At 43.7% G+C, this 8380-nt stretch overlaps 1 non-coding gene across 1 annotated transcript; it reads right to left on the reverse strand.

Annotated features, from left to right (window-relative positions):
- Positions 1 to 6208: 6208 nt before the first annotated feature.
- On the reverse strand, positions 6209 to 6282 carry TRNAI-AAU (transfer RNA isoleucine (anticodon AAU)). Its single transcript has one exon. It is a non-coding gene; the product is annotated as a tRNA-Ile (tRNA).
- Between the last annotated feature and the right edge of the window lie 2098 nt (positions 6283 to 8380).

Genomic DNA, 8380 nt, shown 5'->3' on the forward strand with positions numbered 1-8380 from the left:
ATGACCCAAATCTACAATCAGTTTTGTCTTTGATTGTAAAGGAAGAAACAAAAGATCAGCTGTAGCCAGAACGCAGAACTGGCCCAGAAGAGAGGTAAAGTCTCATTTTAGAAAAGCCCATCCTTATATATTGTACAAGCCTCACCAGACATCTGACAAAATTCAGGTCCCATTTTACCCCCTCCAGACGCATAACATTTGTCAAAGAGTAAAATGGATTCTGTCTAACATCTAGCATTAACAATATTTGTAGGCATGACAAGAAATAGCTGGAGAATAACTTACATCTCTGATTTACACAACAGTATAACTTCGCTTTTGAAGATCAGGTGACCTTAGCAGGGTGGAAGGAGGGAAAAAATATGCATCATGTGAGATAGGAACATAATCCAAGATCTGAAGAGAACAATCTGTTGGGGTTCTCTAGTTATTAATCTCTGCAGAGTCACTTTTTCCTCATTAAAAATATTAAACTTCGAACCAGTCAGCCTGCCTTCAGCTGCTTGTTCCCAGACTAGCTAGCTAAAAGGAGACAAGATGAGAAGGTAAATACAGACTGTGGGATCTCTTTCTTGTTCTTATTGCACACAAAATGCCGGAGTTACTGTACCTTAGATTGATTCCCTAAAAAAGAAATTACTTTCCAAGGTGTTATTGAAAGAAGACCCTGGTCAGTTGATACACCAAAATATAACAAAAATGTATTTTGTATTTGTTGTCTCAACATCAGTTGCTTAGAGCCTCAGCTGCTTAAAAGAAAACTTAGCCTTTACATTTCTGGCAGAGTTGTTGCAAACCTATCTGCTAGAAAACAAAGTGAGAGAAGAACTGAAGTATATACACATGAAATGAGAAATCCATTTCCCTCATTAAAACTACTATTAGGCAGAAATTGCTACTTTTAAAAGTCCTATAACCATAAGGAAATCTCAACATGTTTTTGGTCCAGCAGAAGTAAATTCATACTTTGAACAGATTCTAATGACTAATTTTTTTGACTCACCACCAGACAAGTTACTCTCTTTACTGGTGTACACCTACCACTAGAAGGTGAGTAGATGAGCCCAATAGGTTGCTTTTGCACAGTTAAAATACAGTAATTTAACCACCTTTCCTTTTAGAAAGATGCATTTTTGAAGCACTTCTCTGGTGATTTTCAAGAGTGTTTCCTATTTAGGACAGGTGTTTTCCCTTTCTGGACAGATGGGTAAAGACTGAAAAAAGAATTGAAGGCCTAGGCATGAAGTCAAAAGCAGAACTGAGAACCTGTATATTCATCTGGTTTTTAATTAATTCTCAGTTAGATGCTGGTCCCCACTGCCTTGGTTTTGCTGAAATTAAATATTTTGTTGCAAAATACACAATTGTATTTTTTTCATTTTATTAAGTTTTTCAATTTTCATATATAAGGGTAAAACCAGAAAATTCATGGAAGGCAGGAAAGCAGGAAGATTTTCTTCTTAAAAACATTTTTAATATTTTGAAAGCAAAGAGTTCATTACCAAAAAGCTGTTCTTACTGAAAATCATACCACCACACATGAAGAAGCTAGAGAAATTTCACTGGGTGTGTCATAATTACCTGTGCCTTTCCTGTATGCCTCAAGTAAATTGCTTCTTCAACCATATTTTCTTCAGCTCTCCCATCCAGGCTTCATGTGAAGCCTTCACTAAGCCAGCACAAGAAATTCAAAGCCAGCTCTAGCCAAAAAAAAAGTAGATTTCAAGCACAACTGAGAAGATGACACAGTCACCTGACTGACCAGATATTTGAATATTCTGTGGCTGGAGAGAAAAGCCACAGGAACCCTAATGTCCTTTTTTATGCCAAACTTTGGACCCTCAGGGAATCCCCTGCTCCTCTTTGCAGACTGAACAAGTTCTCAGCCATACAGCCCAAGTGACAGAAACTGTAGCCAAAGGGCTTTTTTTGGTAAGCATTGCTCCAAGTGCACAAAGTAAGATGCTCATTTCTTAAAACTAACCCTCCCTGACAGTTGTCCCACACCACAGCAGCATGAGCTGCAACCATCCAGCTCAGTGCCAGAGCAGCTTTCTGTGAAATGTGCCACAAGGGTTTGTCAGGTATGTGGAGTGACAGACCTGCTGTCCTGCTTTGCCCTCTTGCTCTCTGCTTTCAAGATTGCTTTAAAAGAATGTGTACAAGGAAGGAGTATGGGCTGCTGGTTACCACCAGGGACAGTTGATGTCAGGACCCTGGGATTTTATCTTCAATTTTGTCTTGCCCTCTCTGGTCTAGGTTTAAGCCCAGAAAAAGTCAGAATTGCTGCTCCTGAAACAAGTGGAAAACAAGTGAGAAGCTGCTTTAGTCTGCATCTCATGTCACATTTTAACCATTTAATAGAAAACCAGATTATTTACTTCTAAAAGTTGTGATAGATTTTAGCCAGCGGTGATTCAGTTACCCTCCAACAGAAAGTATAACAACAATACTGCCTGCTCAGCATCATGATCCTACCAAATATTAGGGGCCCATCATCTTCTGCCCCCCTCGAAGCAGCACAGTTCTTCCACAGGAGCCCGAGCACAAACTGCAGACTTCCCCCATTGCTCTTCATTGCTCCTCACATTGTTAATGACAAAAATTACATAGCAAAATACATCCATATTCTCTTTAAAAACTCTATTCCTCTTCGTCGGCAAAAATAAGGAAATTCATACCCAGACTTCCACATACTTTCTTTTAAACTCTGAGAGAATATTGCCAAATGTTATTTCCAGCTTACTTCCCCTGTGAAACAGTGACTAGATACTGATTAAACTGGACACTTGGCCCCTCACCACACGGCACTTGTGTGCAGCCATAGCCGCTCATGTTAATCTATTAAGAGAAGTTTATTTATTCTTTTTAAGACAAGTACAAACACACAGCTGAAGCCAGGTATTTTCACAGCTATCTTTCACCTGTTTCTATCTGGCCATGTTTCTATATGGCGCAGGCTAGAGTGAGAATCTGCTGCCCTCCACACAGCCCTGTTGTACTATGGGCATTGATGGTGAATTCCTACACAGTGAAAAAAAGACTGTTCAGCTATTTAAACTTAGTAACTCTACAGGCAGGCATTAGTTCAAAACAGTGGCAGAAATTGCTACATACTTTGTTTAGGAAGTTACTTAATGCTTTTACAGACTATGTCAGGAGAAAATATTTGATTCTTGTTTAAATCCAGTCCATCACACTTTTTTGGGTTTTAACATGCTACTCAGACTTGCTTATATTTCAGTTTAGCAATTACTTTCTAAGAAATACCAATTTGAAGACATTTCTCCAGCTTCAGCAGTAAATAACTCTGTTTTGATGTGAACTGCAAGATAAAATACCAGGGTCCTTATTATTTGAGTAGCAAAGAAACTGGAAGCTAGTGTCCCTGTCATGCTGTCCCCTTTCTTGAATAACCCTTGTTTCTGAGACTCTCGAGTGCCCAAACAGGGGGCTGCTTGTTGGGCTTTTCCTTCCAGCTCCAGTTGCTTTCAGCCCAATCCTGGACTCACAGCTCTGGGCTGCCCGTGCCCATTCAGCCACATTCTTGGCTGCTGATTCCTTCCCATGCCTGTTTCTATGGCACTTCCTCATCCCCCTCCCACCTGCATCTCTGCTCATAACAACACTAAATGAGAACCTTTGTTTGGGCTCGGGACAGGATCGGGCTTTTTGATAGAGCTGCCTTTTATTTTGGTTTTTTTTTTTTTTTTTTTTTGGTTTTTTGTTTTTGTTTTTTTCTAATGTGGAAAGTAAACACTTCACTCCCTAGTTTTAAGCAAAGGTTAAGCTTCACCTATAATAGCATTAATGCTTACAACTTTGTTGAACACAAATCAATCTAAAGAGCAGCTCCTTCCACCACATCCTGCCTTTGATTTCAAAAAATTATGTTTCTGGATTGCATCTGTGCATTGCTGTATTGATATACCTGATCAATCCTTGCCAGTCAGATTCTTGGTATAATTACGACCCTCGAAAGAAAGTTGAATGAATAAAGCATCCCAATGGCAAAACACTGATATTCTAGCAATAAACACAATATAAGAAATTATAAAACTAACCTGTGATGTGGCTGGAAAATAAAACACTTCAGAACGTCACTGACTGAATGAATACTCATCTGCTGAACTGAATGCTGTGTGACCCCGCTTTCTGGCTACCTTCAAATATTTGGAGTCAACAGCCCTCTTAATAGTATTTCATGCAAAGGCAAATGTAGACATCACAGTGAAGAACACAAAACTAGTTAGCTGACTTGGTCTGTGCAACTCTAAACCAGAATAGCTTATATAACCAGAAATAGTGACTGAAGAGGTTTGACTGGACTGATCAGGAGGTTCCTCCTCAGCTGTCAGCATTCAGCATTGTCATAGGCAACAAGAGGTCCATCCCCCACATCAATGCCTGCTGTGGACAGAGGAGCTGTGCCTCACCCCACAATTTTTAAGCACACAGCTACTGACACTCATTTTGGCCTTGATGTGCAATCCAGTTACAGGTTAAATGAAACACTGAACAGTAACCCCAGAATATGCCCCAGCATCTGCCACTGCAGAGCATCAGAATGGAAATTCCTGGACCATCCTCACGAGAGCATTATTCCTCTATATGGGTTTGTTTGTTTAACCTGTTTTTATTCTCCAACTAGTTTTGAGGTTGAATAACAGGCTCTGGAATGACTCCCCTAGAGACAATGGCTGACCCTCACAATCTGACAACCATCTGCTGAATCTAAATTTAGGGAAAATATGCCCATACATTCATGGCTGGCAAAGAACCACACAGAACATAAGCAATTCAAAACCAAACTGAAAAAGTGACCAAGGAGCCACTGCATTACCTTGGTTTTATAGCAAGGACTTTGCAATACAGCAACACAGTCATAATAAAAATCTGATTTCTAATGTGGGAAACATAACACAGAGCAATAGCATCTCCAGATTATCTTTTTTTCTGAAGCAGAACATCATGGCTTTTCTCCTTGCAGTTCATTTCAAATGGATGTCATTATACATAGTCGAGTCCTGGCCACTCTAACTAGACCCAAAGGAATTGAGGAAGATCATTGAGTGGAGTGGCAAGACAGAAGGTCATCAAACCAGAACCATATTACTCTCCTGTGACATCTGATGGAGCCGTGACAGCAGTTTGGATGCTAGATAACATGAATATTCATCTTTATGATTTACAAGTTACATCGTGACTTTGAAGCGACACTTCTAATGTGCCCTTCTGATACCTTGGTAACACTGTGGGGAATGAGTAATGTCAGAACTCTGACTTTGGCGTGAAGTATCACACACTTCATTATTATTATCATTATTATTATTATGTCTTATTTTGAATCAGACCCTGCAGCTGGGAGAAGATGTAAGCAACGGGCCTAAATAGTAAAGGGACATAACTGGCAGATTTGTAATAGAAGTCAATAGAATGCTGTTACCTCAAAGCCTTTTCCCAAAGAAGCTGTGACCGGCATGTATGCAGCTCTAATAACAAAATTAGTGGTTTCTACAATGAAAACATTTATACCAGAAAGTTCCTCTCCTCTGGAGAAGTCTCATTTCAGTTCAGAGGCATAAAAATACTAACTGCCTTGAGCTACTAAGAGGAGTTTCCTGCAGATGTAGTGCTCCATTTAAACACCTCTGTTTGGCCTGGAATTTCTTCTTTAATAAATAGCACACCCATAAAAATTAAGACTCGCATTACAGTGTGTCTGTCAAGTCAAGTTTGGACACTGTCTATATGGAATTCAGAACATTCTATAAAAAATCAGGCTGCCAAGAGAGATCTGCTTGTCTTCCTGCTTCAAAGGAATCTTCTAGCCCCTGGCAGAGAGCTATCGAAGAGTCACACTAATACAAGGAGTTAAAGACTTGACATTTTAGTTCTCTGAGATTATTTACCGGCAGGGGAGAGCCTTTGAACTCCTGCATGCTTTCAGCTCACCTAACAGTAATTAACAGAAGCACTTGAACAAAACCCTCCGAGGCAAAACATGGAATATTTTGGTAGAAGGTATGGAAAGGTTTTAAAGCGCCACTCCGCGCGCTGTCCCTACATATCGTTTCCTTTCGGCAGTTCCGCTTCTCCTCCGCTCTCCCCTCCCGTCCCTGGCCTCTCCCACCGTTGGGAGCCCCGTGCCCGAATTCGGCGGGCGCCTCGGAGGAGCCGAGAGACGCACCGGGATGAACAAAAGCACTGGCCCGTACGGGGATCGAACCCGCGACCTTGGCGTTATTAGCACCACGCTCTAACCAACTGAGCTAACCGGCCAGACAGCTCCCGCGGCTCCCGGGAGCAGCCCCAGACCGTGTGAGAGCGGAGCGGCGCCGCCTGCCGGGGGTGGGCTGCGCTCAACGGGCCGGCCGTGCTCCTCACACCGACACCGTGAACTATTCCCGGGGCCGGCCGTGCTCCTCACACCGACACCGTGAACTATTCCCGGGGCTGGCCGTGCTCCTCACAGAGACACCGTGAACTATTCCCGGGGCCGGCCGTGCTCCTCACAGAGACACCGTGAACTATTCCCGGGGCTGGCCGTGCTCCTCACAGAGACACCGTGAACTATTCCCGGGGCCGACTGTGCTCCTCACACGGACACCGTGAACCATTCCCGGGGCTGACTGTGCTCCTCACAGAGACACCGTGAACTATTCCCGGGGCTGGCCGTGCTCCTCACACAAACAGCCTGCACTGCTCCCGGGGCTGGCTGTGCTCCTCACACCGACACCCTGCACTGCTCCCGGGGCTGGCTGTGCTCCTCACACGGACACCGTGAACTATTCCTGGGGCCGACTGTGCTCCTCACACGGACACCCTGCACTGCTCCCGGGGCTGACAGTGCTCCTCACACGGACCCCCTGCGCTGCTCCCGGGGCAGAGACACCGGCGCTGCTTTCCCCAGCAGGGACAGGAGGTGACAGCGCTCGGTGAGGCCGTGCAGGCTCCGTCTTTGGCTTCCCGGGCTCGTGGGCCCTCACGGCAGCGCTGCCCCGAGCACGGCGCCCGGCCTCGCCGCCCGGGTTATTCCGTGGCGGAGCGGAGCTCAGCCCTCGGCAGGACTGCGGATAAGAGCAGCCACACGGGATGTCCTCCCATGGAGCCGGGGGCAGCCGTGGCCGGCCAGCACCTCCTGAAATTCGGCCCGCAGGAGAGCTGAATGACACAGAGCCTGAAAGCACTTGCCTCCTGTGAAGTAACACAGGGAAGAATTACTCACAATCTGTTTTTAAGCCCTATTTTGTCTTGCATAGCCAAAGGTTTCCCCGTTTTACCTTTTTTTTTTTTTTTTTTTTTTTTTTTCTGGCTTAGACTGTTATAATAAAATCATATTTTTCAAAGCTTGGTCTTCTTGGTGGAACTCATTATAGAGGGGGAAAAAAATGGACTATCTATATCTCAGCCTGGAATGAGACTGACTCGGGATCACTAGGACGACAGTGCGCTGTTTTTTCCAGTCCACACTCATCCTTGTGGTCAGTGCTCCCGCTCCCACTTCTTTTTTTGCCTCATTTACACCATCAGTTCCCCTTTATTGCTGTTAGCCCATCTGCTCGCCAGCACTTTCCTCGCCCATAAAATCCCCCAAACCTAATTTTGCCCAGCTTCTTCATAAAGTCCTTCATCCCTAGGAGCAAACTGATCAAATCAGTTGCAAACTCCAAACTGTCATTTCTCCTTCCTCTCTTCTATTTGATGTCCATGAAGTAACAACCAGCCAACTGGCAGGAAGCACATATGCTCTGGGATCTCGATAACCAGCTATATTTTCTAGGAAATGTCATCCTGTGTGAGGCTAAACTTACTCGAATATTTAAAAGCAAGATCACATCTGGAACTTTAGCACAAAGAAGACAAGTGAAAGGGCAGAAAGGAAATACAATCACAGAATTTCCTGAGCTGGAAGAGACTCACAATAATCATTGGAGTCTAACTCCTGCTGGACATTCTCCCAAACAAACCACAGCATGGGTCTGCATACAGAGTCTGGGTACTCTCCAGACTGATAAAGCAATAATTGGCAGGTATAGGAACAGCAGACCTTTTTTTGGGTGTCACTGACATGGAACTCAAATGGATTCGCACTTTTGTTTTAGGTAAGAAACTGTTAGCTAATTATTTTTTGGTTAGTTGCTCCACAGACAGAAAAACAGCAGGGGTGAGGATTAATTGTCTTTCTCGACTTTCTGACCAGAATACCAGTAGAAGTAGCTCAAGGCAGTAACGTATTGCCTAATTCATAGCTGTGCACCATTGTTTTTGAATCAAATCAGGTTCAATTACACAATAAAAACCCTCGATTCCCTTTGGCTGTTTCTTTCCTCTGCTTCCTAGTCAAGCTAAGCAGACACGTCTTTTTCAACAAAGTTTA

The sequence above is a fragment of the Sylvia atricapilla genome, chromosome 2 (assembly GCF_009819655.1).
Source record: "Sylvia atricapilla isolate bSylAtr1 chromosome 2, bSylAtr1.pri, whole genome shotgun sequence".
Classification (NCBI taxonomy): domain Eukaryota; kingdom Metazoa; phylum Chordata; class Aves; order Passeriformes; family Sylviidae; genus Sylvia; species Sylvia atricapilla.